The sequence below is a fragment of the Macrosteles quadrilineatus genome, unplaced genomic scaffold (genome assembly GCF_028750875.1).
Source record: "Macrosteles quadrilineatus isolate MER2022 unplaced genomic scaffold, UCM_ALF_1.0 Scaffold_1__1_contigs__length_201487025, whole genome shotgun sequence".
NCBI lineage: Eukaryota > Metazoa > Arthropoda > Insecta > Hemiptera > Cicadellidae > Macrosteles > Macrosteles quadrilineatus.
Genome location: NW_026542594.1, coordinates 142,672,529 through 142,684,141, shown reverse-complemented (window position 1 = coordinate 142,684,141; position 11,613 = coordinate 142,672,529).

Here is an 11,613-nt window from a genome sequence, read left to right as displayed (position 1 = left end):
ATACCGAATTTCTTTATAAATAGGTCAAATGTGTATGTGTGTTTCTTTGGATTTATTCATTTTAATTTTACTATTTAAGCTGAGGTAGAACTCTAAACATATTATATATCAATTTCGAGAACGTCCACAGTAAAATAGAGAGCCACTTAACCAGTCTCTGTTAGGCAAGTGCTAGGTGTGTGTGCTCATTAATTAGGCCCGGTAAACGTTTCCTTTTCCCCAGGTCCCCAGGGCTACCGCTGGATTCTAATTCTCTTAGTTTGTTCAGAGTTTCATTTTAATATACAGTATAGTCTAATGATTATTCAAAAGTAACTGGGGCAATTTAACTAAGAAATTTTATCTTTGGTCTTTTATTTGAAAGAATTAACAGAACACGACCTGATATAGTACTATAAAGTAAAAGGTGAGTGCGTTTTCTAGGGTTAGGGTGCTTTATTCTAGGGATGTGTATATTATTAAACTACGTCGAACCAATATCCATATTACTGATTTTTTGAGTTTATAAACGTTTGATATAGTTATGTCTATAAAACTTGTCACACTGTAGCATATACATACGGTTACAATAAGGATTTTTAACAAGCTTGAAACCACTTATAGCCTTTTATTTGCCTGTATACGTAGGCCTCAAACCTGTTCGTGGAACCACGGACAAGGGAATAATACTTTCTTTCTGTAAATGAGATGTAAAACAAGGCAAGGAGAGAACTGGTACAGAAAATGAGTGAACTATACCGGTAGAGTATAGTGGAGGGCACCAGTACGTGAAACAATTACATGGATTCGAAGGTTGTAGCGCTACCAACTGACCCGCTGTCTCAACAAATCATTCGAGTACACATAACCGCATGGACCACCGTATTTCAAATCATACAGATATAATAATTCAATATTGCAGTAACAGTATGGCTGAAAAAGAAATCAAATGTTTTCGGACGTTTTCTGTGTGAAATCCTACATAAAATTAGATATAAAGCTATGCCAATCAAATGACAGCTCCAGAAGATACTCCCTTAGTAAGTAAACGAGAGCTCGCCCCGTGGTCGGAAACTCAACTAAAAGTATGTACATTGTGCAAATCTCTCTATTTTCACCCTACGCTGTAAACAAAACATGTGATTGGAATTTCTTCCATTTGTTTTGATTTTCTGTTTATATTTTGTTGTTATTTAGTCACCAACATGGCAACCCACAAGGTATGTTAATTATTTAAATATCAAATTCATTTCTTTGTGCTTTTTTTAGCCTATTCTAATTTAAGAAGGGATTCTGCTCATCTACAGGAAAATATTTTTCATTTGGTACCAATAGCCTGTAATTTGGTCCAGTAGAATGGTCAGGCTAGCTGTCGTAAGTTTTGCAAAAGTTTTTTAGTACATAAGATAATTTATTATCTCTTTTGCGAACGTGTAACCCCCTCTCAAAATAGATTTAACTTTGATAGTTTTATTTATATATTCACAAAGCTGTGTATTAATAACATAGAATAATTGTATAATATCTATATGTATAAAACATCAAAACTATTTTAATAGCAATTTACACTCATTGCGAAGCAAACTTAAAGTTTATTGGATCATTATTCAAAAGAAGACAATGAGTAACGCAGATCCAATAAAAGTTTGGAGATATTTTTCAGAGAACAGACGTAGAAAATGCAAATGTTTCCTGAATAATGTATTGGTTCCAAGGCCAAGTAAACTATAAGATCTGCCAGGTCTAACAGATGGGTAAAACTATTTTATCAAGAGCCTATGGACAAATTTATTATTCTTGACAAATTCTTTGTATTTTTTTAAGATACTAAGAAATTACATATACGAAGTTAATAGTAAGTAAGCTTTGTTTCATTACGTTCAATACCAGATTTTGGGAATGTCTACTTATACACTCTACTACAGCTACACTAGAACAAACGAAGAAATTTAGAAGTATGAGTGTACGTAAAAATGATTTGGTATAATAAAAATAGAAAATCTTTATCATTATAAAATCAAAAGTAACGTAGTAGTCTTTGTAATAAATTTAAGCAACTAATGATTTATATATACTAAATAAAGGTAATAGTAACAAATGGTTTGATATTGATTTAGAACAAATTATTTAAATCCTAATAACACTGCCATACACTTTTTGTTAACGTAAATTATAATAGTTTGAGTAAGTATTTTTCAGTAAATGTAATAGTTCGTGTTGCATAATTCTTTGGTATAATAACAATTTAGGGTTAAAATATTGAACACACACGATTAAATTTAATTTTAAGATCTTTTGTTGGGGAGCTACGCGTTACATTACCACTTAATGTAAAAAGTACCGATAAATGAAAAAAATGAACGTCTTTATCATAACGTCATGTCTCTATTTTTATAATGTATTTCATTATGAAATTCTGATTGTATTCTAAGTGAACAACTTTAAAGGCAAATGCTTGTACAAATTGGCCAGAGAGCAGGGTCGAGGGCCCTTCAAACCTTACTTCTCTCTCCCTCGTTATAAAGTAATTAGCACTTAAGGGTTCTCTAAAACCCCCATCCTATAACATTATGGTACTTAAACACATAAATGTAACAGTTGAGTAGTTTAGTTTTGAGAAGTGAAGAATGCTCTCGCCTATACATTCTGCTCGGAATATTCTAAACTAAAATATGGACTATCATCAAACCAATATTAATAGGAATTTGTCTTGAGATAAGAATTTTGCTGGACGTGCTATCAAGCTTAGATCCATGTATGTCATCTTAATTAAAGAGACTCTGGAGTAGGGTTTATAAATAACTCACCCAATATTTTAACGTAACATGGTAAAACATGATCTAGATTGCTCTAGCTTGTTGTTCTACCTTTAGGTCGTTAGACAGATTTCTCTCTGTAGCTCGTAGTTTGTCCACCTAATTAGCAGTATTACCTCAGTCAATAAAAAATATAACCTTAAGATGATACCATTTTTTTATATAATTTGATTGTCTTAGTAGTAATAATATTATTCAATAGCTTTATAGTGGACCATTTCCATTAAAATATCATTTAAGGCTTGTACAATAATCAAAAAGTGCAACTAGGATTGTCAAAACACATTTTAACAACCAAAGTAAATATGTAACGATAGGTTTCTTGGTTTATTCTCCTGTTACAAAAATAGTCATTTAAAGATCCATTAATTTCAACACGCTAATTATGTAAGATACTCATAAATTGATGCGTTAAATTAATTAAAGAATATTATTGTACAATTTTATTTTATTTTTGAATTTTTAACCTCGGTAAAACTGGATTCTTAGTTTTATGTATTTTTGTTTACCGATTGGACATAACGTAAGTTTTTAAATTATTAAATTCAGTATCTACCACCGTTGACTTTGTAGATATAAAGTCAATGCTACCACTAATAACTATTTAAATACTAATTTTAATGCCAAGCTTTGTGTGATTTATATTTTTAAAATATTGGGCAACCATTTCTTTAAGATCTTGGCAACATTAAAATAACATTAATTAATTGTAGAAAACATTTTTTTTACACTCACTGTTGCTTTCAATTTTGCAAATATGTCTAAGTAGAAAACGTATTAATTTGCAAGACAACTTAAGACCAATCGCATTAATTACAATGACACTAAAGCCGTGTAGAAGGCGAGAGGATCCACTATGCAGAGAAACGACGCTGAATGAGGGCCAGTCCCTCCAGACCCTAATATCATTATTCTCCACTCGCGTTACATAAAGGGTTAGTTTACTCAGTCTTCACTTTAATTTTATGATCAAAGTCACGTTATCGTTATTAAATCACCCATACTGAACACGTAAGCTAGATTTATCATACGTTTCGTGATAAACCATGTGATAAAATGAGTGTAAACATTTTCTCTTAAAACATCGAAACCGCTCATGTGAATTTATTTGAGGAATGTTGGTCGTACAGTTTAACAAATAGTTGCTACCATATGTTAAAAAAAAATGATGAAAGCCTTCTCGTATTTTACTTGTTAGGCTTTTCTGTTTATTGATGGTACAAATACAAATTAAACTTGTTGGAAAACAAAGTGATTAGTGAAGATTTTTCCACACTAACATGCAAAAGATTTGACACTACAGTAGGCTATTCTATACCAACCCAATATTATTTGTTTACACATTACACTGATATTTATTTTGTCATGGCGTACTGTATAACAAAATATATTTAACATAAGAATAGATGACAAAATTGTATGATACCGATATCAAACGTTATTGAGAAATTATTGTTTTCTGCATTTACTTTAGTTCGGCCAATTTATATACTATTATAAAGAAGAGGTGGTGTTGTCTGTCTGTGTGTTTGTGTGAACTAAACTAAAAAACTACTGAACCCACTGGGTTTAAATTGGGCAAAAATAAAGCTGCAGCTTCGAGGATATACATATATATATATATATACAGAACTACTGCTGCTTGAAAATTAATTCTAATTGAATGATGGATGTGAATAAATTTAGAGGCATTTTCAAAGAACCAACATTGTCTCTTTTTTATATTGACCCCATTGCAAGGCACGGGTATAGCGGCTATTTAGATATAATGTTACCTGGATGCGTTAGTAATTAATATATCGAAAATATAGGATTATAATTATGATAAAAAAAAATCTTATTTGCCTTTATTATTTTTACTTTTATTTGTGTGTTAAATAACAATTTATTTGTAAATTATGTATAACATTTTGGACAATTATAAACATAATAGTGGTATGATTTAATCAGTTATAAATACACATTTGTGAAAGTGTGTGTGTTTGTTTGTTTGTTTGAAGTTCAATCACGCATCAACTACTAGTTGAATTGAGGTGAATTTTTTTATGATAATAGCTTACGTTCCCGATTATCATATAGACATACTCTTATCTCAAACATTATTTCGGGCTCCACCCCAGAGCTCTGGAGATTCCCATGATTTAAAAGTAATTAAAGAATTTGTGCAGCTGTTTCAGGTAGACACTTTAGTTCTATGATATTTAAAAGCATTAAAAAGTTGCAGCACTATTATTTTTTTGCATATTATGACAACAGCTAATTTGAACCAAACAGCAACAAAAAGCTCTGATACACAATGGGTACTGTCAAAGTAGGTTTTTTACAGTTATGCTTATATTTTTGATTTATAAATAATTTGTGATATTGTGCGATTATTTGATAATTTAGTTTTTCTTATTGTTTGGGTGCAGTCGTAGAACCCAAATGAATTATGGCTATGGTAGATGTGTTAAACTATAGCATACCATAAATTAAAATAACAAAGTTTTCTCAAACCTTGTCCTCTCCCATTTCAAATGCAAAGCACGAGTATAACTGCAATACGCATTTTATACTCACTAGTGTCCCTGTTGCTCGAAATCGAGCAATTGCTAAGTATTACAGGCGTTTTAAAACGAATGGCAGTCATAATTTTAAATGACTTAAAAAGATTCGACTCAAAGATTATGGAATACTCAAGATGCACATAACAGATCGATATAATCAACATTTCTTATAAATATCTTATCATTTTTCAAAAGCTGATTTGTTTTTAGTGTTTTCTACGAATAGCCTTACTCAAAGCCGCATCAGGTTGTCCATAATAACGATTATGAAAAAAAAAAAAACACATTATTTCTATTTCTTCTTATTGGTGGTGTTCTATGACTTTCCTATTTTTATAATTTGCAAATCGGCTCTTTTAATGATTTCTAAAAAAATGCAGCACAGTGCTAATTCAGTTTTCTTTTTAGTATATCAATTTATCCAGGCTCTCTAGTTTTTTCCCATTGTAATATTTACGCCAACCCAAATTCAAATAGTAGCCTAACTAATTTCATTTCAAACAAGTAAGTAAATGTTTGTAGCAAACTAACTGTTAAATTAGCAAACTACATGTTTGCTAACGTCACAATTAATACATGTTATCTAAGTAACATGTACAAGATAATACATGTTAACTGTTTACAATTAACATATGTTCTTCTTCTCACTTTTAATTTCTGACAACAGCTGGAGTTTCATAGCAATATTTGTTTCCCATGTAAATCTTATGGAGAAATACGGAAATTGAAAGGGCTCCAGGGCCTCACCCTCTAATTATTTCCCTAAAAAGAAAGTTTCCTGCACAACTTCACGTTACGCTCTTTCCAATGACACCAAGAACATGTAACTCGGTTCAGTAGTTGGAGGAGTAATTGTCACAAAAAACCTGGTGCGTATTAAATAAGTACGAGAGCACGCCCCGTGGTCGAAAAATCGACCAAAAGTATGTTTTGTACAAACTTCTCTATTTTCACCCCACACTGTAAATAAAACATGTGATTGGAATGTCTTCCATTTGTTTTGATTTTCTGTTTATATTGTGTTGTTATTTCGTCATCACCATAACAACCCATAAGACCCATGTTATTTTTTTTAAATTTCAAATTCATTTTTTGTGCTTATTTTTGAGCCTATTTTAATTTATAAAGGGATTCTGCACACCTACAGGAAAATAGCTTTCTAACGGTATGCGTAGATTTTCCCTACGATACACACGAGCTGAGAAAAAAGGTTTTAAAGAAACATGCTTGCCTATTAATATATAGATAGATAGATACGCCAACCCCGTACGAAGGACAAGTACTCTGCTTGTAATATCTATTTACAAATCAGGTAAGACAAGGAAAATATGGACGTTGATTTTTCCAAAAACAATTATCATATCCCAAACTGTTCCGTTATTGATTCTCCTTTCATGGAACATGACAACATCAATTTATCTGTATTTAAAAGCTATAAAGCTTATAAAGTCAAGATTAAACACTTCAGAAGAGCTAGTGCAACTTGAGTACAAACTTTATATTTACCCAGCTTTCTTAGAACTATCATTGACACAGTTTCAGATGATAAATTATTTTGAAACTAAGTTCCCCTTACTTTTGATGTAAATGGAACCGACTTTAAAGTTGAAGAGAATATTTTATTGTTTTGGAAACGAACGACGAGCCTGTAGTCACTACAAAACTACAATTACTTAAATTATTTTGATATTTTTTCATCATCTAGAAATTACAAAGGAAAAATATATAAACAACAGTTATGCACATGTAAATAAACTAAAGGAATTTATACATTCATAATAAATCAAATAATTGTTGGCATAGTAGGTATAGTATTAAAATGTTTTTCATTCATAATAATACTGCGGTTTTAGTGTTGTTTGTTAAAATAGGTAAAAATATTATCGGGGTTTATTATGAATTTTGTAGTGACAACTTTTAAAGGCAGCAGTAAATATCGTTTTATTGTTAATAGAACGTTGAATTATTAAGTGTACGATTGCAATATAAAATTGAGTTAAAGCACAGTGTATTAAATGGTTTATAGGGACGAAATCTGAGGTGTGATTTATTTTATCTGGGCCTTCTTGAAAGATAAAGTGTATCGCTAGCCGATCTCAAACATAGGCGAACTTAAATCAAAGATAAGGGAAGCTTTTGAAAAAGTATCAAATAAAATTCGTTACAAAGTGTTGTCAGAGCTGAAAAACTGACTTTACTGTCTTCAAGCAAATAATTGGGAACATGTAGAAGATAAGTTTGGATACCATGGTTCAAAAAAACTTAGGAAGTTAAGGAAACATTTTCGAAATGTGAACTTTATTATCTTTAATAATAATGTGTTTATGCCAGTTTACTTTTGATCCATTCTTTTTGGGACACCCAGTTATGATAAGCTTTTATAAAATTATTAATCCATCTATTTCAGAAATGTAAAATTGAGATGTGCCTATATCCATAAGGTAAAGAATAACCCCATAATAGTATTTTTATAAAAAAACAATTTTAAAACTGAAAATGGTAATTTTAGATTTTGATGTACAAAATTCAATTTAATGTTTCCGTACCACGGTCAAATCTGTGGTTATATTTTATTAAAAGAGTTACGTGTTTTGAAAACAAATTACTGTATCTGATAACGTGTTAACGGTAGATTTCAAATGATCAGGATATTAACTCCGGTTCTGGACCTTTAGTGGGGCCTTGAGCTTACTATCGACACTACAGTAACAGTTGTTTTTGCAAGAGACGAACACTAAAGCCAATACCATTTACCTCATGATGGATAAAATACTATGTTGGATTGAAATTTTCAGTGTAAGTTGTGTTTACCATGAATTAAATAATCCAACCTAACAAACATATTTTTATCTTGGGTGGTTTCAATCTTGATTCCAATTGGCATAGTTAGTATTGGTATAACAGAAGATTCTTTTTTTATAATAGGGTGTAAACCAACACATATATATTAACCGTTTGAGATTTTACAGTGTTTAAAGGTAAAATCGTTGTATTTTAAAAGTGATTTCAATAGGTCAAAAACGCGAAGGTAAATTAAGTTCATATATTAATAATTAAGTCACCACGAATGACCTAGCATGCCGCCAATTGAATCATTAATGTATTATAACTCGGAGTCTGCGCCACCATTACAGAGGTATCATCAATATAGAACTTAATTAGCTAATAATTATTGTCAAAAAAATATTATGGTTGCGAGTTTTGAAAGCAAAATCGCAAAAAAACATATTGGAGAAAAATGGTGGCCATATATTAAATATTATAAACCATCCGAGTCTTAATAAATAAAAATAGTTGCCCCATAAGAAGTTAGTTGTCTTACCTATTATAAAAAAAAAAAAAAAAAAAAAACATAGCCATTGGTTTACTTTAGGTGGGACACCCTGTATCAGTTCAATAGCCAGCCATAATGCTGAAAAAGAGTTTAAAAGAAAACTTTTGCGAATTTTCGTAATCGGTTGTATTAATGTACATAGAATTTTGGATCTTAAGGTAAATAAAGGTAATATGGAAACTTTAAGAAAAAAAATGACTTACTCACTACAATAAACATCTTATTACTTAAGTAATGTAAAACTCATTGATAAGTATTACTACTAAATCTTGTTATAATATATGGTTATTCATGCTGAAGAATGACGCAATATCCCACGAAACGTAAATGGAAGTGGCAACTTGTCCAATCTAAACGTGACACCACTAAGAGCTTCTTTTGTATTCATGTCCAGACCATTATCTTAATTTGATATTTTAGGGGTAAAGTTGCACTTAATGTCCAACCATTAAAACGGTTTGCAAAGTGGGCCTACCCATCTTAGGCTTTCAAATATGTACACTTTTTCATAAATATGTACATTCATTTAAAGATAATGTTTAAAAAGCACAGCTTTCCTGTTGTGAAAATTCGTTTGTAATAAAAACGTCTGGAAAAGTTTTCTTTTGACCTGTCTTTCCCTGTAAAGTGGATAATTGGTTGTTTTACTGATCAGGTGAAGTTCAAATAATTAATGATGAATACTATATTATTGTGTGAATACCATATTACTTAAGAAAACCAAAACTTGTGTTGCCCGTGGTCCAATACAATCGATTATGGAAATGGCGATATTAAAGTTTTTCTGTTTTCTAACACATGAGTGACGACACCAAGGCCTGAGGTATCGACTCCAAACGGCTGATGATGGTGCTGCAACATATTTTACCTGCCGTGCTGGCTGGAAACACTCATATAACACACTAACACACATACGTTTAATGTCATATTTTTAGTACTCAATAAGCCTTGTTTCCAATGAGCAATATGAGTTGTACTGACAATTACTAACTGAAAAAGGTCGTTAAATGTAGAGGAAAATCTAAACAAATCAATGTATTGCTTTCTAATTATTATGTTTATTAATATTTTGTTTTATGCCAATTGAATCAATTGAATGAATTTCTTATTTATCTAAAAAAAGGATCAATTGATAGTTTGCAGTCGTTTATTTTAGGTCATATCCATATGATTGAGATATTTTTAAAATATTTTAAATTTTTATTTTCAAGTTTTATAACAATATTTTACTGCTGTTTCTCGTACATGCTTTAATACTTTAATACTCTTCATTGAAATGGCGACCATACAAAGTAGGTATTTTAAGACAATATGAATGGACATGAGTGGTTGTGTTAGTGACTAAGGCCAACATATTCCTTAAACACAGCTTTAATAAATAGCCCATACAGCTAATGACAACTAAGGGACCTACAGTTTATAGTGGAATCAGAACCACATTTTTGCCTTGGTATTAACGGATTGGTCTAATTATCATGATAGTACTGCGGATACCGTAGTCATATTTGGTGAAATTTTAACCTGATCCTCTATGACAGTATTTACATGTTTAATTTGTAGTTAAACAAGCCACGCCACAGTAGATAGGAGCAAGCAACTCTAACTACGTCACAGTGGATAGGAGCAAGCAACTCTAACTACGTTACAGTAGATAGGAGCAAGCAACTCTAAGTCACAGTCAATAGGAGCAAGCAACTCTAACTACGTTACAGTAGATAGGAGCGAGCAACTCTAACTACGTCACAGTGGATAGGAGCAAGCAACTCTAACTACGTTACAGTAGATAGGAGCAAGCAACTCTAAGTCACAGTCAATAGGAGCAAGCAACTCTAACTACGTTACAGTAGATAGGAGCGAGCAACTCTAACTACGTCACAGTGGATAGGAGCAAGCAACTCTAACTACGTTACAGTGGATAGGAGCAAGCAACTCTAACTACGTCACAGTAGATAGGAGCAAACAACTCTAACTACGTCACAGTGGATAGAAGCAAGCAACTCTAACTACGTTACAGTGGATAGGAGCAAGCAACTCTAACTACGTCACAGTAGATAGGAGCAAGCAACTCTAACTATATTCAAATGATAAAGGGGAATGCTTATCTACATACATATATTTGTACCCAACGAATGTAGAGCTGTATTCGTACTAAAATTGCCAGTTTTGTTGAGTGAAGTGGTTTACTGACTATTATTGAGCCACTAGGTAGTTTAATAACAACTCTTACATATTAGGTTAAAAACACATTTCTCAATTATAATGTACTTGTACTTATATTTTGATCTAAAATGGCAACCATACGATGGTAGTTACTTTGAGCCAAGTATGTATGATGTGCTTATGTAATCTGTAAACCTTATTTACCTTGTATCACATATTAGATGCCAAAAGTTAGTTAAAACTAGTTTTAATATCGAGATGGCCCATAGTTAAAGTACTGTGATTAGTCTACCTGTTGATAGCTATTAGCAGAGAAAATAGACTTTATTAGTTAAGGCCAGAGATTGAGTTTAATCAGAACATTTACAAAACCAAAATACTAGTTTTGTAAGATATCGTGTGAGGACATATTGACGAGAGTATCCAGTTCCGTTGAGTTATATTGCAGGATTACCAATAAACGATTTATCCTTAGATACCCCTCATATCTCTACGAGGATCGTTCCTTTGCTGCTCTCACAATATATTAGGCTATTTATCTGTGTTACGCTGCGTTATACTCACCTCTTCAATTCTTGTTGTACTTATTATTTTTAAATAGTAAATTTTGAGATAGTTGATATTTTAGAGCTTTATAATATTATAGAATTAATGCATTACTAATACGTGTGTATACTGTTTAGTGAATTGTGATTTTGTAATGATTATCAATACATCATTACTTTGTTTGATACTATGTAATCGACTGGATAGCTTGTTGATCAATAATTGATACAGT